The sequence below is a fragment of the Lontra canadensis genome, unplaced genomic scaffold, assembly GCF_010015895.1.
Source record: "Lontra canadensis isolate GAN:19392208 unplaced genomic scaffold, GSC_riverotter_1.0 scaffold181, whole genome shotgun sequence".
NCBI classification, from domain to species: Eukaryota; Metazoa; Chordata; class Mammalia; order Carnivora; family Mustelidae; genus Lontra; species Lontra canadensis.
The window spans coordinates 534,035-558,049 of NW_022631175.1; the positions used below are offsets into that span (position 1 = coordinate 534,035).

Here is a 24,015-nt window from a genome sequence, read left to right on the forward strand (position 1 = left end):
GCTCTGACCCAAGATTTTCAAACCAACCAACTCCGTCTGGAAGGTTGGTACCATCTTGATTCCAAAACTGGAAAAAAGATCACGATCACATGCCCTTTTCATAGATGTGAACGGAATCCAACATTGTATGGTTTCCAGAATGCATGCAGGGTGACTCAACACCACTCTTGATAAATAACCTATTTTTGTTTTTAAAAAGAAATGCTCAGAAAACTCTGAATAGAAAAGAGCTTCCTTCGGGCAGTGGCGGGGCTTATTTAGGGAAGAGCAGGGGGAAGCAGAAAATGTCAACCATCCCGAAGCCACAGCCTGAGGCCACCTTCTGATGGGGACTGGAGCATGCGTGTGTGTGCACGCACACGCGCGCGCACATGCGTGCAAGCTGACTACCAGAAATGTGCAGTACACCAGTGAGGGACCGCCCGGCACCCGACCAGGAGAAAGGGGCCGTGGCGGCACCCACTGAGAGGACACAGACCAGGTCGAGTCCTGCCAAAGCTCGATGCCTGTTTCCCGTTAGCCTGCCACTCCCCTATGGCGGTCCAGAAACCCCGGCCCCCGCTGGAGGCAGAGACCACGTATCCCCAGGGAAATCCTGCAAATCCAAATGCATCCTTCCTCAGGACCGCCCCCAGACTGCTCACCCCGGGGGCCCCCTGCTTCCCCGGCTGCCCTTCCAGGCCCGCTCCTGCCCCCTCTTCTCTTCACCCAGCCACAGGCCGTGCCTTCATTCACTCCAACAAATGCTCGCCGAGCAGCTCATAAATAATTGGGCCATAAATCAGACAGACACACAGCCCCTGCCTCTGGAGACTTTCCTCCTCGGTGGCTACAATCAAATCCTTAATGCAGGTGAGCTGACAACTGCAGGCAGGGAGAAGTCGCCCGGAGGAAGGAAGCTGGAGCCCCTTGCCTTTATCACCAGACAGCAGGTCAGCTCTGCCCCCTTGTCCCCATCTCCACCGCTGCCCGAGAGCAAACCAGTCCTTAACATGCGGGGACAGCAGCCATAGTGGCCAGAGGGTCTCCCAGCTGCCACTTTTGTCCAGCTACCCCCTGTCCTTCACCCGACGCCGGGGCAAACCTCCCCAGCTGTGACCTCCGTGTCTGCCTCACCTCTGTGGTGGCCTCCGCGGGTCCCAGCTGACCACGTGGCTATTTTTCAAACTTGACCTCCCACCGCCAGGCAGCTCTCTACATCTTGTACATTAATTATCAAGGTTGCCAGCATCACGGTGAGGACAGACGGATGTCCAAAAACAACATCGTGTGCTTTTCGTGCTGGTCCACTGTGAACAGCTAAAGCCGGGAAACCGTGTTGGTGTGTGGCGATGGTACCGTTGGGACGAGACACAGATTCCTGGTCCCACCCTGACCCTCTGAGTCTCAGGTCTCGGCAGGGTCTCGGGCATCTGTGTAGTGAACGAGCTGCCAGGGCAAGCCGAGCACAGGTCCACTCTACCCAGCCATGCATGCCCCCCCCCCCCGGCCGCACCTGCTCCCTGTCTTGGCCACATTGCTTCCCCCACTGCACGCAGAGCAGCCAGGGGAAAGCAAGGAGGGCTTGGGTGCTAGGTCCGCTGTGCCACCCACATGTGCCACCTGCCCTCTCTGAGCCACTTTTGTGGACTGGTGTCTTAGTCTCCTGTTGCTGCTGTCTCAAATTACCACAGACTTCATGGGCTCACAACACAAGGGTATGATCTTACAGTTCTGAAGGTCAAAAGTCCCACACGGGTCTCAGAAGGCTTCAAGCAAGCGGTCCGCAGGGCCAGCTCCAGCTGGAGGCTCGGTGGGCAAGGGGATGTCTGGATGAGATTCGTTCCTTGCCTTTCCCAGCTTCCAGAGACTGGCCTCATTCCTTGCCTCATGGCCCCTTTCCTCCATTGTCAAAGCCAGCAGCGGGCATCTTTCTGATCCTGCTTCCATCCTCCCATCTCTTGGCTCCTCTTCTGCCCATCTCCCACTTTTAAGCACCCATGTGATGACACGGGTCTCACCCACATCAACCAGGATAATGTCCCCATCTCAAAGCCCTAACTGGACCACTCCTGCTGTGAAAGGTCACATAGTCACAGGTTCCAGGGATCAGGATATGGACATCTTGGGGGCAGCCGTTATTCTGCCCCCCACAAATGGGAGCATGTGCCCCATCTCCTGCCCGCATCTGCATCACCTGGGAACTGGGGGACCACTCAGACACCCAAACCAGGGTCTCGATGGGGGTCTTGGGGTGACGCCTATCCTCAGGTTCCGGGTGACACCTAATGCCCGGTGACATTGGATAGCCTGGAAAAGTGAGGTCTCCGGTGTGGTAGGTGCCGGGAGTGCTCAGAGGGGACAGGAGGTTCATGCCATCAGTACCCCCGAAGAACCCAGCAGACCTAGCACATTGCAGCTCTGCCCCGAGCTTGGAGACTGAGAACCCTCCAGAGGGGCTTCCCAGGCCCGCAGATTTAGGCTGTGCTGGGCACTGCCCCCCAAGACCCAGTACAGGCTCCTCTGAACCTCAGTCTATGCCTTGAGGACAGCGGGTGCCCCAGTGGCCACCTAGGTGGGTAGAAGTGCTGCAGGAGAATGAGGAGACTCACGGGTTGGGGGCGGGGTGGGCGACCCTGCGAACTTAATGTGGACCTGAGGGAATCTGAGCGCTCCAAGGGGGGGCTCCGTTGCAGGCACGCCTTGCAGCCTGTGCCGAGTCTCGCCCACCTCAGAGCTGGGTGGAGGGCTCTGTGCACGTGTCAAGAGTGGCCCACCGTCCGCTCTGCTTTTCCAGCTCGGGAATTTTGCTTGAGTTGCCAAGCCCGCTCAGCCTTCATGCGGGAACCCCCGGAAGGATGGGAGACATAAATAAGCTCTCTGCCCAGCAAGAGAAGCTGAGACACTCCCCACACAGCTCCCCAAAGTCTGAGCCTCTGTTGGCCACGGTGGTACCCATCCTAATAACGCAGCCTTTGTGGGCTGTCCCCTGTTCCCCCTTTCAGTCTCTCTGTCCTCCCTGGCTCCCTGGGATTCCCACCCACACAGAGCTCCTGCGCTAGCAACTCAGGCTCTCCTTCCAGGGGACTCTGCCTGTGACCCTGTGACGCCTGCCTCTGTCCTCAGCCCAGCCCTGCTCAGAACCGTGGGCTGGGGGACCCAGATGGGGATCAAATCCGTACTCACCACCTCGCACGTGCATACCACACATGACACACACACGCCACACTCACACCCACACACACACACACATACACAGAGCACACACCAGAAGTGCACACATATGTACACAAATACTCTGTCTCTAATCCTCACCCAGCGGGCACCAGGGGGTGGTGGGCGTCCTAGTCTATGATCAGGAATCAAACATGACTGTCTCCATCCAATCAGGCCACTATAGCTCCTGAACCTCAGAAACTTACCTTTCCCAGTCCTGCAGACTGGAGGTCTAAGATCAGGGCTCCGGCACCACTGAGTTCCAGTGGGGGCCCACGTTCACAGATGGACATCTTCGCCCTGTGTCCTCACATAGCAGAAGGGACAAGGGAGCTCTCTGGGGTCTCTTTTATAAGGGGGCACTGATCCCCATTCATGAGGGTTCACCTACTTGACCTAGTCAGTCATCCCCCTACGGCCCATATCCTTATACCATCACCTTGGGGCTGAGGATTTCAACCTGTGAATGGGGCGGGGGGACACATTCAGTCCATAACAGTGACCCCCCCACACTAGTGGCTGGATCTCTGATGACTGTCTCCTGGAGCTTTGCCCTTATGGTTACGCGTGCAGAGTTTCCACCAGACTCAGGAACAGATGACCTATGAATCGAACTAATTAAATGCACTGGCCAGAGCCCAAAGCTCTGTCCTCGCCATTCTCTGATGATACTGGTGACACTGCGTGGTGTCACCACCACTTGGTGTCAGGTTCCTTCCTGAGTTCCCTGCTCTGGCCGGACCAAGAGCTGGGACAGACGTGCCGCCAGGTCTCACAGGCTCTAAAGTGCTGAACGTCGGCAGCGACTGGAACCCCAGTGTCTCCTTCCTTTGCTCCAGCCACCTTCAGGCATCCTCCAAATAATCCTCCTGGCCCACAGTCTCCGCAGGTCCCCTGTGCACTCCAGCTAGGCTCTTCTCACACGTGTCTCATCTTTCCGTCGCCCCGTGGCTTCTCCCCCATCAATAACCCTTGGGGCTGCCCCAGGGCCCTCCCCTACCTACCGCCCCCTCCCTCACATCCACCTTCAGGGAAGCAAGGACACGGACCCCAGTCCTGCCATCCCAGTGCCGGGCTGCTGGAGCAAACTCAGGTGGCCTCGGACTTGCTTGTGTGGGCCAGATACGGTCTGGGCCACAGGCAAGGGGGACTGGGCCAGGGGTGCTGGAAAAGGGCTCATGAGTGCCAGGAGCACTACCCTGAGGACAGAGTCCCAGCTTTTCACACCCCAGGAGGCCCCAGCCCAGCCCTGCCACCTTCCACCTGGGATCCCGCTCTATCCACCATCCTCTCCTCCTCGCCAGGCGCCTGGCCTCCTTCCTTCCTCACAAAGGTGTGAAGCACATGCTGTCCATAGGGCCTTTGCTTCTGCTATCCCCTCTGCCCAGGATGCTCTTTCCACTGACCTTTGGGGCTGCTGTCTCCTCACGCAGGTCTCAACCCAAACCATACCTGTGCCAGGGAAGAGGAGTGCTTTCCCCCGGCCTCCAGTCCAAAGTGGCCCCAGCCACACTCCAACCACCTCACCTGTATTAGGTCATTTATGGCACCTAAGCGCTCCCTGAAAATGTTTCTTTTATCATTTTTTTGTTTGTATGGTTAGTTTCCAGTGTCTCCTCTCTGAACCATGGGCTCTGAGGGGACAGGAACCCCATAACCTGCTGGCAGGTCCGTCAGCACCCAGTGTGGTTCCCAGCTCACACAGGCCTTTGGGGAGTACTCACTAGAAATCTCGGGGTGGGCACGGGCAGGGGCCAGCGGAGGCTGAGCTGACTGCTCCCAGGAGGCTCACCCTCCATCCTGGCCCCCACATTTCTGGGGAGGAGGCTGTGGGTGTGCCTCCTGCGTGGGAAGGGAGGTGGGGTGGGGCAGGCTGAGGGGCCTTGCTGGACAGTGTGATCTTGGCTGGGTCGGGGAGGGGGCTACAGAAACTGGTACCGACACGGCCAGACTTCCCCCAGGGCCCAGGCCCAGCACCAGCAGCCAGCCTTCCCTTCCCCTGGGATGGCCCGGCGAAGAGCCCCACGCTGGCCTCAGGACTCAGTTCAAGCGGCTGCTGGGCCATGCTGACTTCCCATGCAGTGGGCGAGGACACAGCAAACCTCAGGGGACAGGGCCACCTCCTCCCATCACAGGGCACAGCCCCACCGACTCACCCACTTAGAACCTGGACTGTGTCCCCAGGCAAATTTGCCCTCGGGTTTCCACTGCTCCCCCAAGCACTGCCCCAGTCCCAGCTCCCAAGCCTTCACTCAGCACGACAATCAGGCCTCAGTGGCCCCCAGGCTTTTGTTGGAAGAGAGGCAGCAGGGTGGGGAGAGACTGCCTTGCTTCTCTGAGCTACATTCGGCAGGGGGGATGTCCCCACGTGGCTGCTCTGGCCCCTCATGTCACAGGTGAGCAGTCCAGCTCTTATAGGGTCCCTCCTGCAACTGTCTCTCCCTAGAACCCAGCATACCCCTGGGTGATGCACTGGGCCTAACATGAGGGCCAGGGGTGTGGGGTGGGACTTGAAGAAAGTACACAAGCCTGAGGATTGGCCCCAGCACCTGCCTTCATTCCCTGCCTGCCTCTGTTTGCTCTTGGTTCTTCACCCCAGCCTGACCCTTAACATTGGTTTTGGGCATCACCCTCACTGGGGTTGGCCTCTGGCCTGGTCCCATCCCAAGGCCCTGTTGTCTCCCTGCCCAGTCCAACCAAATCACACTGGCCCTAATATGTGTGTGTGCCCCAGACAGACACCTGCTCCCCCAGGCCTCAGTTTCCCCCACTATGCAAGCCACAGGCTGGACTCTGTTGTTTCCACCTGCCCAGTATTCTGGAAACAGCCCTCAGAGCATGCTTGGAGCAGAGCCCTACTCTATCCATCCTCAGCGATGACAGGTAACTTTATCCGAGCTCTGGGGAGGTGACCCCCAGGCCTGTAATCCTCACTGTCCAGGTCTGTGGAAATGACCTGAGTCAGGCTCTTCTGAGCCTGTGGGTTTCAACCCAAGGCTGCTGGGGGCCATTCTGCCACAGCAGGTCTGGGAGATGGGGGAGGTGGATTCCCATTTATATTGTTTCAGCACCTGGATCTAGCTATTCCTGAAGGCAGAATGCCTTGGCTTTTTAATTTTTATTTATTTATTTGTTTATTTATTTATTTATTTAAATGCTTCATGAGTCAATGAGTGATTTTGGCATATGCTGTTTGGGTTGCGTTTCCTGCCACATCTCACTGGTCAGATTCTGACTGAAGCAGAGGACTCATGCCCTGACCTCCATGCTGGGATAAACCAGGAGATTTTAAACGTCCAGGTAGAGCCAGTTGAGAAAGGGCACGGGATCCTGTTCCGGCTCCCTCCGCCATTCTAAAAGAGAAAGAGCACAGCATTGTCCTTGTAGCACCCAGCGCCCTCAGGGGGTGACCCACCCTCCCTGTGGGCCAGTTCCTGGGGCTGCCATCCCTCCCCCCACGGAGGGCAGTCAGGGTGGGGGAGGTATGCGCAGCCTTCCCCACCCCCTTGATGCCTCCTGTGTGCCCAGGGACACAGACAAACCCCAGCTGAGTGGCCATCGCAGGAGGAGAAGCCAGAGGGGCGACCGGGTCCCACACTGAGGAACGGGGAGAACCGGTGTCTTAGGGTGCTAGGGGTTTGCCAGGTGAGAGAGCAGTTCGAGGTCCCCACTCCGGGCAGCAGCTCATAGCGGCCCCGGCCACAGGGGTGGGAGATGAGCCGAAGCGGAGGGCCCTGCTCGGCCTTGACCCTGAGGTCTGGAGCGGAGGAGAGGCTCGTGGACAGGGTCGTCCGCGGAGCAGGAGGCCCAGAGAGGAGCGGCCAGGGCGCCGTGCGGCCAGGGCGCCCGCAGCCCCACCCCGCGGCCCGCGCGCCCCGCGCTCCTCCGAGCGGCCGCCAGGGGGCCCCGCGCCGCGCTGCTCCGGGGCCGGCCACCAGCGCACGGCGGGTGCGCCCGGGACCGCGCAGATAGCGGGCGGCGGGCAGCGCCCCGGGTCCAAGGCGCCGAGGCTGGCGGCGGGCGCGGCGGGCGCTGCCCATGGGCCGGGCCCGGGGTCCGGGTGCGCCGGGAGCCGGTGAGTGGGGGCGCGGCCGAGCGGAACGTGGGCGCTGCGGGCAAGGGCGCGGGGCTGCGGGCGCCGGGGAGGGGCTGCGGGCGGCGGCGGGGCGCGGGTGCCGGGGCGGGAGGTGCGGGACGGTGAACCGGGGGTTGGGGGGGTACGGCGGGCGTCCGAGCCGCTGCGCGGGGACGCGCGGGCCTGACCCGGGGCACAGGTGCGCGCGCGGGGGACAGTGCGCGTGGCCGGCCGGCTGGCGGGCCCGGGAGACGCGGCGCGCGGGAGAGTGCGGCCGGCTCGGCGGCCGTGGGGGAACGCTGGAGGGGACTGCGGGTGCGTGCGCCGGGGAGGTAGGGGAAGGCCACCCGCGGAGGGCACACCTCTCCTGGCCGCCGGGGCCAGAGACAGGCTCTGCTGCGGGCTCCCCGCCACTCCACTCGGGGGGAGCAGCCAGCTTCTGCAGCCACTTGAGCGGCAGGAAAAGCCAGTCAGGACCCAGGGCCTCCGCCCCGCGCCGGACCTTAGTTTCCGGGTCTATGAAATGGGCACAGCTGGCATGCCGGGTGCTTGTGAAGAGGGGCGGAGAAGAGGATGTTGTCTCTGAAGCTGGGATGGGATTGAGGAAACAATCAGTGCCCCCATCAGAGAGTCTGCAGGGAACAGTGGCGTCAGCTTGGGGAACCGAGTGTGTGCCTCAGGCGGTGGCTGCAGACAGTGTCAGGGGAACCCTAGTCCACTACTGTGTGGGGGGCAGGCCTGGAGGGGAGGTGATGAGGTGGTGAGGGGGGCTCCCAACCTTGCCCCACGCTGTGCGCCGAGGTGGGGGCTGAGAGCAGTATGGAAAGGGCAGACATGGCAGCTTGGGGAGGTGGAGGGGCTCACCCCAGTCCCTTCCCTCCTGCCTCCTAGGTCCCCTAGGAAAGTGTTCTGCCGAGTCTCAGTACCCACAGAAGTGCCCTGGAAAGATTTACCTGTGGGCAGGAGCTCTGTCTCCTTCTTTCAGTAGAAGTAACTGAGGCTTAGGGAGGCGACAGGACTTACTCAAGGTCACAGGACTAGGAGGTGACAAAGCTGGGTTTCCAGCTGTGGTAGGACTGGCTCTACAATCCATTGTGCCAGGTGCCCAGATGAGGCTGGAGGTTGTCCACTCACCCACCCAGAACATTCACTGAGCCCCAGCCATGTGCCGTCTGCTCCCAGCCCCAGGAAGTGCTTAGGGAAGCTGAACAGTAATCAAAGGAAAAACCTAGGTCCTGGCAGAGGATACCCACTAGGAAGAAAAAAAAAACAGGGTGTTTGGGGCAGAGATAGACTGGGGTGGGGGGTCTAGCTTAGCCTGGTCAGGGAGGGTCAGGGAGAGTCCCCCACCTAGTGACCACTGTCTGGGATTCACTTCCAAGGGCAGAGCCCACCGGAAAGGTTTGAGGGAACAGCAGATGCGAGGCCCCTGAGGCAGATGCAGATGTAGGTGGGAGGAGCTGAACAGAGCCAGTTAGGAGTGCCGTGAAGTCTGGATTTTCCTCTGGGTGCGGTGTGCTCAGAGTTTGCAAATGGGAAGGATTCCCCGGGGATGAGTAGAGAGGACTCAGGGCGCACGGAGGAGGCTGCTGGTGTCCATCCGGGATCTTCAAGGAAGAGCCAATCTACCTGATGTGGAGTCATCCCCATCCTTGTGGGGCTGCAGCCACCTGCTAACTCCCTCCTCAGAGGGCCAGGAGGCGTGAAGAGGGTGGAATGTTATAGGAGTGGTGGGGTGATCTGCTCTGGTGGACAAGAGAGCCTGGTTTGGGTTCCAGCACTCACTGCCCCACTCCTGAGTAGCTCCCTGCTGCTCTGCACCGGCCTCCCTGTGCCCAGCGGGGGAGGGGTGCCCGCCCAGAGTCTGCCCAGATGAGATGGGACGCGGCTGGGTGTTTGGACTGGGTGTGCAGGCTGCTCTCCGTGCCCTTTTGACATGTCCCCGTAAGTCTTTGCGCAATGTTCCAGCTCTCACTTGTATTTTGACCCAGATCTAGAGTCAGCCTCTTCTCCAAGAAGCCTCCATGCCTTTTAGTGTGGGGGGGGGGGCGGGTGGATTTTAGAAACAAGTTTGATGTGCTCACCTTGATGTCATTGTCTTTAGGCCTTCTCAATGCACCAAGGCAAGAAATCTTTTTTTTAAACTAAAAATTAGTATTTTTGTCTTCCTCCCACACTAAGAACCTGGTTCTCCCCAGAAGTCAATATGTGTAATCATTTGCATCGTCTTAGAATACATCCCACGGAGTTTTGTTGTTTGTTTGTTTTTTAAGAATTTACTTATTTATTTCACAGAAAGAGACACAGTGAGAGAGGGAACAGAAGCAGGGGCAGTGGGAGAGGGAGAAGCAGGGCTGAGCCAGATGCAGGGCTGGGTCCCAGGATCCTGGGATCATGACCTGAGCGGAAGGCAGACGCTTAATGACTAAGCCACCCAGGCGCCCCTATAATTTTATTTTTTGAGTGTGTAAAACATTTACATACTCTTTGCTTTTTGTGATTAAAATACCTCCTTCCCTGTCTATAGAGCCTCTCCTCATTCTTTTGTACAGTTACCTACTACTCCACAGAGCCACCGCATCGCACTTAACTCAGCTTGGGCTCTCCAGATGGACATTGGCCTTTTTCCAGGCTTTTGTTATTCCAAACAATAGGGGGAAGGATAGCCTTGCACATGCGTTGTTGGCATTGGTGGAGGTGTATTTTCAGTTCCTAGAAGTAGGAGTTACTATGTATCTATTTGTTAGCTACTCCCCAATTCCCCTCCCCACCCCCAGCAACCTATGGTACTGTGTGTTTCCCCTGCAACCTGGTGGCTCTCAGAGTCCTGGGAAATAGAATTTCAGTGCATTTTAATTTACATTTCTATTACAAGTGCCACTAGACATCTGTGTATATGTATTTGAGTCATTTGACTGATTTTTCTGTCCTGTCCGTCTGTTTTGCATGCTCCCTATTGGATTTTTCTCTCTCCCCCCGCCCCCGCCCTAGATTTAAAAGTTTGTTTAAATACATATTAGGGAAATTCATGTTTTATCTTTATTATCATTGCAAATGTTTCTCCCAGATTTTTTAAATTTTGTTTATGATAGGTTTTGCCATTAAAAGCTTTCTATTTTTAATATGTTTGATTTAATCTTTCTTTTATTGCATCTAGATTTTGAATCCTAGTTAGGTTGTTCTTACACCCAATTGTATAAAATCTACCTGTGTTTTCCAGTGCTAGTTTGGTTTTGTATTTGGTTTATGGGTCCAGTTGAATTTTTTCCCAAAAGTCTCGCTTTCTATCCCAACACTATGTATTGAAGAGGTCATCTTTTTCCCAGTGATCTGAAATGCACCTGTATCATATAATAAACCCCAAAATGCACTGGTCCTGTGTCTGGGCTTTCAGGTCTGTCTCACGAGCTCTATCCCTTCATATGCTGGTTCCCCGCGAGGGAAATTGCAAAGGTGCCATTGTGTGTGTGTGCACAGCGAGGGAGGTTTTATCCACAATTATTGCAATAGGAGGGAGAGATTGAACTCAACTCCCATTACTGTGTTGGAGTATCTGATAAGGCTAGTGGTCCTCCCTCTCTGCTTTTGTGTCCAGGTATTTTAGCTATTCCTGTGTGCGTACGCTCATTTTTATTGGGACCAAATCACATTTACAGATGCTCTTCCGGGTAATCGACACCGTTATCAAGTTGAGCCATCTTATCCGAAACCAAGGGATGTGTATTCAAGATGACTCAGTCTTTAATTTGTTCAAGACCACCTCTGGGAGCATTTTGGAGTTTCCCTCCCATTTTTGTTGTTGTTGTTGTTAAGTTTATTCATGGGTGCTTGGCTTTGTTTGTTGCTTTTTTTTTTTTTTTAGATTTTATTTATTTTAGAGAGAGTGAAAGCAGTCACAGAGGGAGAAGGATTACAGAGGCAGAGGGAGAGGCAGACTAGCCACTGAGCGGAGAGCCCGATGTAGGGTTTGATCCCAGGACCCTGGGATCATGACCTGAGCCGAAGGCAACCCTTTAACCAACTGAGTCACCCAGGTGCCTCTGTTTGTTGCTATTATAAATTTTTTTCTTCCGTCGTATCTTGAATGGGTCATTGTGTGTTGTTTTGTGCCTCTCTACCCCATTTGTTGTTAGTTTCATCAATTCTTTTAGAGAGTTTAGGTATACTGCCATCTGAAAATTGAAATAGTTTTGCTTCTTCTTTATTGATTTTTGTGCATCTACTTGTTTTCTCTAATTAAATTGGCTAAATACCTCAAATTCCATATTGAATATTGACTATAAAGGAGCCTCCTTCCCTCTTTGAGAGCTTAGTAAAAAGGCTTCTGGTCTTCCCCTGTTAGGAGAGATGCTGACTTTAGGATAGGGGATGGGGAGATAGATGTATACGTATCCACATACGTATACATCTATCTTATACCTTAAGTATACCTTAATTCCTATTTTATTGGGTGGCTTCTTAAAATCAGGAATGAATATTGATTTTCATTGAAGACATATACAGAGATAATTATATAATATTTCTCCTAACACTATGAATAAGATGAATCATATATATTTTAAAAATATGGAATGCTTCAAAAATAAAATAAGGAATCCTTCACAAATTTCCATGTCCTTCTTATGCAGGAGCCATGGTGATCTCTTTATCTTTCCAACTTCAGTGCATGTGAGGTCAAAGTGAGTACAAGAAGATGAGTCATATTAATGGATTTCCTAATTTCAGGTACAGGATGAGAGGATAAGGCAAACAATAAGACACACAATTTGTTAATTATGAACATTAAGCCATCCTTGCCTTCCTGAAATGGAATTCACTTGGGGATTATATATGAGGTTTTAATATGGTGATGTGAACCATCTGTTTGCTGTGTAATAAGTTACCATAAACTCAGTAGCTAAAACGGCACACATCCATTATCTCATCATTTCTGTGGATCTGGAGTCCCAGCATGGCTTTGCTGGCTTCTTGCTGGTGTTGGCTAAGACTGGGTCCTCATCTAGAGGCTCAACAAGGAATGGATCTGCTTTTCTATTCATGTGGTTGCCAGAAGCATTCACTTCTTTCCAGTGGCCTGAATGAGAGCTTAAGTGTTTTGCTGGTGGTTGGCTGGAATCTGTCCTTGGTTTCTGGAAGCCACCCTCTTACCAGGGACCACCCACTAGACCCACCCGTGGGCTTCCTCAACACGGCCTCTTCCGCCATCAGGCCAGCAAAGAGAGTCTCTAGAGTAAATCTAGCAAGACAGAGTCTTACATAACAGAACCACAGAATTGACATCCCCTTGTCTTTGCCATATTCTGTTGGTTAAAGGAAAGGTTCTATCCACACTCGAGGGCATGAATGCCAGGAGATAGGGAGAGTGGACCCTTGAGAGTCTGTCCAGCACAGTGGTGTTGGATTTGACTTGCTAATGTTTATTTTCGCTATGGTCTTCCTAGTCTTTCCTCAGTCTGATATAGCATCACTTCTGATGGCTTCTTCCAGAAGGACTCATCAGTACAACATTCCTTGGTTTCTCTCCTGTTGAAATGGCTTTCTGTACCCTTGGTAGCTGAAGGATAGTTTGGCTGCTTATAAAATCCCGGCCCACATTTGCTTTCCTTGAATTTGTTACAGTGTTGCTCTGGATTGTGTTGCTTATTTGTTATTGTCAAGAAATCTGATATAAACACTCTTCTTCCTTTTATAAGTGACTTCATCATTTCTCCTGGAGCCCCAAAGGATTTTTTTAATTTTAATCATTTCATGAAGAAATATCTTGGAGTTGCCCATTCAGAACCAATTCTGTGGTGCCTTCAGGGAAGTAGTCAAATATGCAAATTAAGTCTTCTTTTTTATTTCCAGAAAGTTTTCTAAGAAAATGATTATAATGTTAATTATGTTGTTTTTCTTCCAGTGTTATATCTGTACGCTAGATCTTTTTTGCCCATCTTCTATACCTATCACTTTCTATATAATCCTCTTAACTTCTTTTTTTTAATTTAATTTTATTTTATTTCAGTGTTCCAGAATTCATTGCTTATGCACCACACCCAGTGTTCCATGCACAACATGTCCTCCTTAATACCCAGCACCAGGATCACCCAACCCCCCCCCAAAAACCCTCAGTTTGTTTCTCAGAGTCCACAGTCTTTCATAGTTCTTCTCCCCCTCCGATTTCCCCCAACTCACTTCTCCTCTCCATCTTCCAGTATCTTCGTGTTATTCCTTATGCTCCATACTTTTATCTTTATTTCATTCTGGTTTTATGGTTGTTTTCATCCCTCTCCTCAATGAGGTTTATTAAAGTCTATTAAAATTTATTAAAATACCAGCCAAATCTAGTTTCCCTAAGAGAGCGTCTGGTTTAGTCTTCATTTCTGAGATGATGTTGTGTTTCATGTTTACCTTTTGTTCTCTGTGTGTGTTCATCTCTGTTTTGAGTTCTCAAATTTATACTTAAGGTGTTTTGTCACATCTCAGGATGCTTCTTATGGTTGCTCAAATCTTAAGATGCTGATGCTTGATGCTGTGTTACATTGTTCCCCTGTAAAGTGGTTTGTGGGGAGAATGATTGTCAGCTCCTTATATTTCTTTTGTATGGATACTGTCTGTTACCTTTTGTCAACTTAGAAATGTCTTTATGTTTGCAGGGACTGCTAATAATAGAAAAATGTAGGCTGGCATTGGGGAGTTGAGGAACACCAAGTTTCTTGGTTCAGGAGTGCCCTCTTGTGTTGGTTTCAGGAACTGCACCACCCTTATTTGGAGTGGGACGGGAGGTAGGATGGTTAGCTGTCTGTGGAATTTACCATTCACTTTTGCTTCTGTAGGCCCTTGAATTCCCCCATGCTACTTCCCCCCTATCCATTTGCCACCAGTCCTCTAAGGGCTTCCACCTCTGAGCCACGTCCTCTAGAAGCAGGGTGTTTCCAAGACAGCCAGCTCTGGTCCCGCACACTTTCTGTCTCTTTTGAGCTCTCCGCCGAGTATGGCCGGTTTTGTCTGCTCTCCTGGTCGATCTGCAGTTACCTACAAGGACCTGGAGATGTCCCCAAGCTTTTTACCCCGAAGGCTTCACACAGAATGGTATACCCCCCACCTAGCTCCATCCCTCATTAACACCTGGTAGCGCTGCTTTATCTCAGAGCTCCCCACGCCTGCCAAACCCTGTGAGAGCAAGAATAGCAGCATCTCCTTCGAACAAGGATCTTCTCCAGAACCTCAGTTCAGGGGTCACACCCAAGAAGCGACCTTAACACAGGAACCTTCCTCATATACAGCCCACAGTCAGCTGTCACCAGGAATGTCCTTCGGGGTCTTATCTTTGCATCTGGGATCCAGTTGGTGACCAGGTGTCCCCCGTGTTTGTCGTGTTTACGAGACTCTTTCCACCCACCACCGTCCCTCCATGTTGTTTGTCTTTCCTGACGCGGGTCTGAAGGCTTCACATCAGTTTTCTCCCATAATCTGGATTTGTTGGACTCGTTCCTCAAAACTCGATTTAGGTTCAGTGTTTTGGATTGAAGTTGTTTTCAAATTACAGACAGAGATGCATATCTAGGAAGAGAAGTCCGCCTTCCACCAGGTCCATCCTGTGCCCTCCTGGGGGCTGGGCAGCTGCCAGCTGTGGTGTGGAGAGGGGCCGCGGGTAGGAGAGGCCAGGCCCAGGGGCTGCAGATTTTCCTGGGGTGTCCTGTTTCAGTTTCCCCCTCCCACCCTCCAGTCATCCCTCCTGGTCCCCTTCCTGTCCCTGTCACTGAGCTCTCCCAGGGGGTGCCTGGCCTGTGCACCGGGCTCACTCTCAGGGAGCTGCTTCTTTCAGCAAACATGCCCACCATCCCCCTTCCATGCAGAGCCCTCCAAAGATTCCTCAAGGAACCAGAGGTAGCAGAAGGCCAGGGGTCGAACCCCGTGCTTCCTCACTGGGGGATCCCTCTGGGTTCCAGACACTAAATGGGGGCCATAATGCCAGTGTCGGCTACAGAGTAGGCAACCACTGTGTGTGCATTTCCTTCCCTTCTTGGGGACCCAGCGTACAACCCTCACTTTCAGTAGCGATAGCAAGGGAGGCCTGGCCCTCCCTTGCCCGGCAGAGCTTCCTGGGCTCAGGCCTACAAAAGGGAGCCTTCTCATGTAGGCCATGTCAGCTTCCATGACTTCCTTAAGGCCTTACTACCCAGGCCACCACCACCGAGGACGCCCCACACCACCAAGCCACGTAAACTCAGCCAGAAAGAGTCCTACGGTCTCATCTGTGAAAGGCCCAGGACTGGGGGCAGGTGCTACCTCAGTTGTATTAGTTTTGAAAAAAGCTACCACAGCATTGCCTTTCTGTCCTGCCCCAGGGGCCATCCTAATTGGTGAATCCCTGCTTTACGTGCACAGATCTCCCCAAAGGCGGGAGCGAGCCTCTCAAAATCAGCAAAATATTGCTCCTGCAGCGTAAAGATTTCCTTGATTTATCTGGTCAGCAAAGGGTTCATTTGTTTGTTTTTAAATCCAAAGAGCATCTGAAAGCAACAGAGTTTGGCCGGATAATAATAATAATAAAACAAACACTGCTCTCTGATTGTTGAACCACTTGCATGCAGGGCCAGCGAGTATGGACGTGTGGCCTCAGGAACTTCTTCCAGAAACTTCCATCTCCTTTCCAGAGGAGAAAACAGAGGCTCCTGGACATAAGGGGACCTCACAGCATCACCCAGCCCAGATGGGCTTCGAGCTTGGTCGATGCTGTTCATGGTCTGAGATGTTTACGGTTAGGGCTGTCTTTAGGCAGTGTGACCTGCCTGCTCCTTCTGTCTTTATGGGGCCTGACTCTCTGCTCAACCACCCCTCTGCCCATTCAGCTGACCACTGGACGGACATGTGCTAATCAACCAGGAGGGCCTGCCTGTCTGAGCACTTACTGCCTCTTTATTTATAAACATTATCTCACGAGAAATGAGATAAACATTATCTCACAAGAAGTGGAAAGTAAGTAAAACAGAAAACAATAAAGAAAAAAAAACCTTGGAAAGAATTAATAAAATTGATAAACTTGTAGAAAGAATGACTAGGAGAAGACACCAGTTACCAAAACCCTACAGATGTTAAAGGGATAATAAGGGATTTTTGTGGAGAACTTCAATACCCATACCTTTGATAAAAGGGACACACGCCTTGAAAGACAGAACTTCCCAAAATGGACACAAGGAGAAATAGAAAATCTGAGCACAGTGGTTTCTGTTAAAGGAATTTAATTTATCATTAAAAAGCCTTCCCAGGAAGAAACCGTCAGGCCCAGGTGGCTTGCCTAGTACATTCTATCAAATATTTAAGGAAGAAATACCAATATATACTCATTCGATTGAAAAGTTAGTATGCACGTTAAGAAGCATGCTGGAAACGTGGATTGTAGAAACCCTTCGAATCTAGGTGTGGGAGTACAAATTCGTGCATGCAGAGAATCGTGTGTCCATGTGCTCCTTGAGCCCTGCCCTTACGAGCAACAACCAGAACCCACCAAGTTCCAGTGGCAGGAAAACGGAAGAAGAAATCGTGGACACTCATTGTAACCGATGATTGGAGAGCAGACACCTAGAAACATCGGGTGAATGTCATCTTAGAAATCCCATGTCAAGTGGAAAAATCGAGCCCTAGAATACCATAGACCATAGACAAAATGATACAATTTTTATAAAACTGAGAGGCAAGCAAGCTCTACAACAGATTGCTTAGGGATATCTACTTCTGAGATCATTTTTTTTTCTTTAAGATCTACTCTCTTAATCATTTCCAAATCTATAGTACAGTGACATGGACTAGTTACCATGCTGTCCATGACACTCCCCAGGTTATAAATGGAAGTCTCTACCTTTCGGCCCCCTTCCCCCGTTTCGCCCACCCCCACCTCCCCTATGGCTGTCATCTACCTATGCTCTGGATCTATGAGTTTGGTTTTCTCAAATTCCCCATATAAGAGAGAGGTGTTCTCTCACTGGCTTATTTCATTCACTTAGCATAATACTCTCTAGATCCAGCCATGTTGCAAATGGCAAGATTTTGTCATGTTTATGGCCGAGTAATATTCTGTTGTCTACATCTATAGACCATATATAGACCATTGTCTACATATGCAGAACCACCAACACTTGGTGGTTCTTATCTTTTTGAGGTTAGCCGTTCTGACAGGTGTGAGATGATATCTCATGGTGATTTGCGTTTCCCTGATGATGAGTGATGTTGAGCATCTTTTCTTGTGTCCGTTGGCCATCTGGATGTCTTTTTTAGAGAAATGTCTGCTCTTGTCTTCTGCCCAGTTTTAATTAGATTGTTTGGGGGTGTTGAGTTGTATCAGTTCTTTATATATTTTGGATACTAACCCTTTATCACATGTGTCATTTGCAAATATCTTCTCTAATTCAGTAGGTTGCCTTTTAGTTTTGTTGATTGTTTTCTTTGCTGTGCAGAAGTTTTTTATTTTGATGGAGTCCCAATGGATTATTTTTGCTTTTGTTTCTGTTGCCTCAGGAGACCTCTCTAGAAAGAAATTGCTTTGGCCAATGTCAAAGAGGTTTCTGCCTGTGGTCTCTTCTGGAATTTTTATGGTTTCAGGTTTCACATTTAGGTCCTTAATCCATTTTGAGTTTATTTTTGTGTATGATATAAGAAAGTGGTCCAGTTTCCTTCTTTTGCATGTAGCTGTCAAGTATTCCCCAACACTATTTGTTGAAGAGAATGTCTTTTTCCTTTTGCATCTCTTTTCTCATTCATTAGAGAATAATTGACCATAGAATTATGGGTTTATTTCTGGGCTTTCTATTCTGTTCCATTGATCTATGTGTCTATTTTTGTGCCCATACCATACTGTTTTGATTACTACTTGAAGTCTGGGATTGTGATACCTCCCATTTGGGTTTTTCTTTTTCAAGCTGCTTTGGTATTTAGGGTCTCTTATGAGTCCATACAGATTTTAGGATTATTTGTTCTAGCTCTGTGAAAAATGCTGTTGGTATTTGGATAGGGATATTTAAATGTGTAGATCACTTTGGGCAGTAGAGCTATTTTAACATTTCTTTTTCCAATCCATGAACATGGAATGTCTTTCCATTTCTTTGTGTTGTCTTCAATTTCTTTCATCACTGTTTTATATTTTTCAGGTCTTTCACATCTTTGGTTAAGTTTTTTCCTAGGCGTCTTATTATTTTTGGTGCAATTGTAAATTAGATTATTTTCTTAACTTCTCTTGCTGCTGCTTCATTATTACTGTATAGAAATGCAATAGATTTCTGTACATTGGTTTTTATCCTGCAACCTTACTGAATTCATTTATCAATTCTGGTAGTTTTTGGTGGAGTCTTTAGGGTTTTCTCTTTACGATATCATGCCATCTGCAAATAGTGGAATTTTTCTTCTTCCTCACTAATTTGGATGCCTCCCTTCTATTTCTTTTTCTTGTCTGATTGCTGTGGCTGGGCTGTCCAGTACTATGTTAAATAACAGTGGTGAGAGTGGACATCCTTGCTTGTTCCTGACCTTAGGGGGAAAACTCTCGGGTTTTCACCATTGAGGGTGATGTAAGCTGCATACCACATTTTCTTTATGCATTTATCCATCAGTGGACACTTAGGCTGTTTCCATATCTTGGCTATTATAAATAATGATACAGTGAACATGGAGGTGCAGATATCTTTTCAACTTAGTGTTTTTGTTTCCTTTGGATCAATACCTAAAGTGGAATTGTTGGATCATACGGTGGGTCTCTTTTTAGTTTCTTGAGGAAACTCCATACTGTTTCTCACAGGGCTGCACCAATTTACATTCCCACCAACAGTGATGATAAGTGTTCCCTTCTCTCCACATCCTTGCCAACACTTGTCATTTCTTGTCTTTTTGATACTAGTCATTTTGACAGGTGTGAGGTGCTATCTCATTGTGGTTTGGATTTGCATTTCCCTGATGATGGGTGACATTGACATCTTTTCATGTGCCTGTTGGCCATCTATATATTTTTTCTGGAAAAAACATCTATTCAGATCCTCAACCTTTTTTTTTAAGTTGAAGTATAATTAATCATTAACAATTAATCATAATTAGTCCATTTTAATTGGATTGTTTGGGGGTTTGATTTTTTTTGCTATTGAGTTATATGAGTTAGATAAAATGTTTTTAATGAATTTTTTGAAGTTCCTGATAGAGGGAATGGTAGAAGTGGGGTCAGTAGGGGGGATGGCACAGGTGGAAGAAATGGAGGGATTGGTAATGTTTCTTTCACTGCCTGATTGGATGGAGAGCTCCAGGCATCTAATTTGTCATCATGCTTCATAACTTATGTTCTACAGGTAACCTTTTCACGTAGCAAACATTACATAACGATAGCACTTTCAGTGAATGCTAAAATGTTAAAAAGCAGGTCTTGTATTTTTTTCCCACATTCCTTCATGTTGGTCTACACTCCGGTCTGCACAAGGGGAAAGGGACACACTTTCCCTTTGGAAGACCACTATGTTCATCAAACCACGGGTCACCAGGGCACCTCTTTGTAGCAAGCCCTGGTGTGGGGCCCAGGGTGTCCCTGAGCTCACACTTGGGTGAGGGAAAGCTGCAGCTGCGGTCAACTCAAAGGAGGCTCCCTGGAGATGTCCATGCTCCCCCCAGCTGCTTGGGAAGGTCAATCAGGAGTTGGACAGAATGTGGGTGGCCAGGTAAGAGGAGAGGAAGGAGCAACGGTCCAGACCCCCTCCACCCACAATCAGAGACCCCAGCAGCTCAGTGCCCTCTGCATCTTGCTCTGAGCAGCTTGAGGACAGGCACTGGACCACTTTCGCAACCACAGTGCCCACAGGCTGGGAGTGCAGCATGGGGGTGACCGGTATATGGGAGGGCTCTGGGCCTCTTACTCTCTTAACCAGCAGACACAAACACGAGAGAAGCAGTCAGAGGGGCCGGGAGGGAGGGCCAGGGCTCTGGACTGGGTCGCACGCAGGCCCCAGACCCACCCTGGGCAGGTGCCTGGGGCAAGTGGCTGGCTCTGATCTTCAGCGAAGGCTAACCACACATCAGAGCCCCTGGTGGGAGGCAAGACCTACTTGTGATGTATCCCCAGGAAAATGGTTGAACTCCCCAGTCCTTTGAGGTTTAACTGTGGTGGAGTCCCCCAGGGGCGCCATGCCCATACCATACAAGGGGCAGTCACAGCTCAGTGGATCTGACGCCAGGGCTGTTCTGACAAGCACCTTCAGGATAAGACCTTGCACACCCGGCGTTTTGTGTGAATGTGTGCAAGGGGGATTATGGAAACAGTTAAAGACCCTGAGATGGCAGAGCGGGTGACAGCTGCTCCCGGGCGTGAAGTGCAGGCCCCCAGTGCCCATGGATTGAAAACAGATGTTTCTGCATGAACACAGCCAAATTGTATTAGCACTTTGGATGATGAAAAGGGCTTTAAGTGTCTGCATGTTGCGGTTCTGAAATGTTTGCCGGGAAGAAAGTCCTTATATTTTGCAAACAGCGAGCATAAGGAGGGGAAACAAATTAGGTTATGGCGCTATAACTGATTTCAGGAGCAGCGCCGTTGACAGATGCACAGTGCGTGTAATAAACTGATGGGCGCTGTTGCCACTTGCCTTAACGAGGAAGTCCTCATCCCCTCCCACTGCCGTCTTCACCCCCTACCCCGCGCAGTCATGGAGGGCGGACCAAGTTCACACAGCACTCGTGCCCCCATGGGACTTTCAGGGAGAAAGTCACAGACTTTCTGTTTTCCCTTTTTTTCTTTTTTTAACTTTTTCTTACAGAAATTTTCAAACGCTTAAACGTATGGAGAATAGGGCAGGGCACCTGGGTGGCTCATTGTGACTCTTGATCTTGGGGTTGTGAGTTCAAGCCCCGTGCTGCGCTCCATACTGGATGTTGGGTGGGGAGCCAATGTAAAGAATAATTATAATAATAATAGTAATAGTAATGTATAAAGAATAGGGCAAACGAACCACCACTATGTCCCCAGCTCCCAGCTCCCTTGCTATAAACTCACGGCTCATCTTCCTCATCTGTGCCCCAACCCTGTCACCTCCCTGCTGGGACTCTGTTACGGACGGCTTGTATCGACAGAAGCATCATATCATTGACACATCTAATCTGAAATGGGTAATAGTTTCTTAATGTTGTTGAACAGCCAGTCCATAATCAGATGCCTCAATTACTTCAAAGGTATCTTTTCACACTTTGTTTGCTCAAATCAGGATCGAAGCAAGCTCAACACACTGAGCTTTCTTCTAGAAAAGTCCTTTCCTCCCCTCTCCACTTTGTTGTTTGCTTGCTTTCCTTTGTTCTGTTTTGGGTTTTGTTTGTTTGTTTTGGCCTTCGATCCATTGGTTTCCCAGAGAAACGGGGACATTGGTCCCTCAGAGTGGCCCTCATTCTGGATTTGGCTGTTTGTCTCCTCGTGGAGTGTGGAACTTGTGGGTAGTCTGATCTAGAACAGCATGGCCCAGTAGAAATATTGTGGAGCCCTGTAAGTAATCTTTAATTTTCTTGTGGTCACATTTTAAAAAAAAAAAGTAAAATTAAGATTAATAATCTATTTTATATAGCCCAGTATCTCCAAAATGTTATCATTCCAACCAGTAATCAATATGAAACTTCTTCATGATCTATCCATTTTCATGCTGTCTTCAAAATCAGGTGAATATTCTGTGCTTACCACAAATCTCAGTTTCAGTGTTTTCATCAGAAATAACTGACCTGTATTTAAAATTTTTTAAAAATTACAGTTGAAAAGCAGAGAAACATACTTAAATGTTTTCTGAGAGCTATATCAAATATCAGAGGTTATAAACTTTTTTTTTAAACATCTGAATATTTGACATACAATAAACACTCATGAGTCACATACGTAAACACTCATGAAACCATCACCATAATCAAAATATGAAATGTATCTATCCAGCCACTTTGACTTAGTTATTTTATTTTTTTTATTTTTAGATTTTTTTTTTTTATTTATTCTTGAAAGACAGGGAGAGAAGGGCAGAGGTAGAGGAAGAAGCAGGCGCCATGCTGAGCAGAGAGCCTGATCCCGGACTCGATCCCAGGACCCTGGGATCATGGCCTGAGCTGAAGGCAGATGCTTAATTGACTGAGCCGCCCAGGTGCCCAACATAGTTATTTCAAAATACGCCCATGTTATTGTGTGTATTGAAAGCTTTGCCCCTTGCTGAGCAAGATCCCTGTTGTATGGATATACCACAATTCGTTTCTGTGGTGGGCAACATTCTAAGATAGCCCCCAGGATTTCCACCCCAGGTATACACATACTGGATAATCCCTACCCCTTGAGTGTAGGGGGGGAACTTTGAATATGATGAGATTTGAGGTGGTTAGTCAGTTGACTTTGAGTTACTGAAAAGGGAGATTCTTCTAGGTGGGTCTGACCAAATCAGGTGAACCCTATAAGGGGAACAGAGTCATTCCTGAAATCAGACAGATTTGTGGCCTGAGAAAGAGTATTCTCTTGGCTTTGAAGAAGCAAACTGTCATGGTGATCAGAAAGTGACATCTTAGAGCTGAGGGTGTCAGTCCTACAAGTGCAAATTCCTTGAGGGTGGAAGAGGATCCCAATGCTCAGATAAGATGACAGCCCCTACTGACACCCTGATTTTGGCCTGGTGAGTCCCTGAACAGAGGACTCAACCAAAATATTCCAGAATCTTGACCCAGAGAAACTGATAGATAGTAAGTTTATGTTTATTTAAGTTTGTGATATTTGTTACACAGCAATAAAAAACTAAGATGTGTACCCATTGCGCCTAAGGATAGACATTTGGATTGTTTATGCTTTGGGACTATTATAAATAAAGCTGCTATGAATATTTATATGCAAGTCTTTGTGGGGATATATGCTTTCATTTTTCTTGGGTAAATATCTGGGAGTGGTATGGCTAAGTAATATAGTAAGTTCATGTTTAACTTTACAAGAAATTGCCAAATTCTTTTTCAAAGTGGTTGAAGCATTATATATTCACACTAGTAATGTATGGAAGTTCCACTTTTTCTTCGTCCTGTAGCTTTGCAGTAAATTTTAAAATTGGGAATGTGAGTCGTCCAACTTTGTTATTCATTTTGTGATTCTTTTGTCTCTTCAGGACCCCTTGTAATTCCATATGAATTTTAGGATGGGTTTGGATTTCTGGTTTGTTTGTTTTTTCTTTAAAGTCATTGGCATTTTGGTAAAGATTGCACTGTGTATGTAGATTACTTTGAGTAGTATTATCATTCTTAGGATCTTAAGTTTTCTAATCCATGAACATGGAATGTCTTTTTTTAATTCACATTTTCTTTCATTTCTTTTCAATAATATTTTATAGTTTACAGGATATAAGTCTTCTACTTTCTTGGCTAAATTTATTCTCAGATATTTTCTTCTTTGGAATGCTATTGCAAATGGTATTGTTTTCTTAATTTCATTTTCAGTGTTTTAATTGCTGGTGTATGGAAATACAACTGATTTTTGTGTCTTGATCTTGTACCCTGCCACTTTACTGAATTTGTTTATTAGCTCTAGTAGTTTTTTTAATGGTTTCTTTGGAATTTTGTCTATATGAGGTCATATCATCAGTGCGTAGGAATAGTTTTACTAATTAATACCTTTATTTCTTCTTCTTGCCCAATTGCTTTGGCTAGAATTTCCAATAAAATGTTGAATAATAGTGATGAAAGCAGGTATCCTTGTCCTATTCTTGATGGGAAGGTTTTAACTACAATTTCCATTTCTTTGATAG

General features: G+C 49.1%; 1 protein-coding gene and 1 non-coding gene across 2 annotated transcripts in view; one reads left to right on the top strand and one right to left on the bottom strand.

The window, feature by feature from the left end:
• Positions 1 to 7,225: 7,225 nt before the first annotated feature.
• RASGEF1C (RasGEF domain family member 1C) overlaps positions 7,226 to 24,015 on the top strand; it is a 76,152-nt gene continuing 59,362 nt past the window's right edge. Inside the window, exon 1 of the mRNA XM_032846833.1 lies at positions 7,226 to 7,270. The gene's annotated coding sequence lies outside the window, so the exon portion shown is untranslated. The remainder of the gene's footprint in view (positions 7,271 to 24,015) is intronic.
• On the bottom strand, positions 11,854 to 11,957 carry LOC116860699. Its single transcript, XR_004381337.1, has one exon. It is a non-coding gene; the product is annotated as a U6 spliceosomal RNA (small nuclear RNA).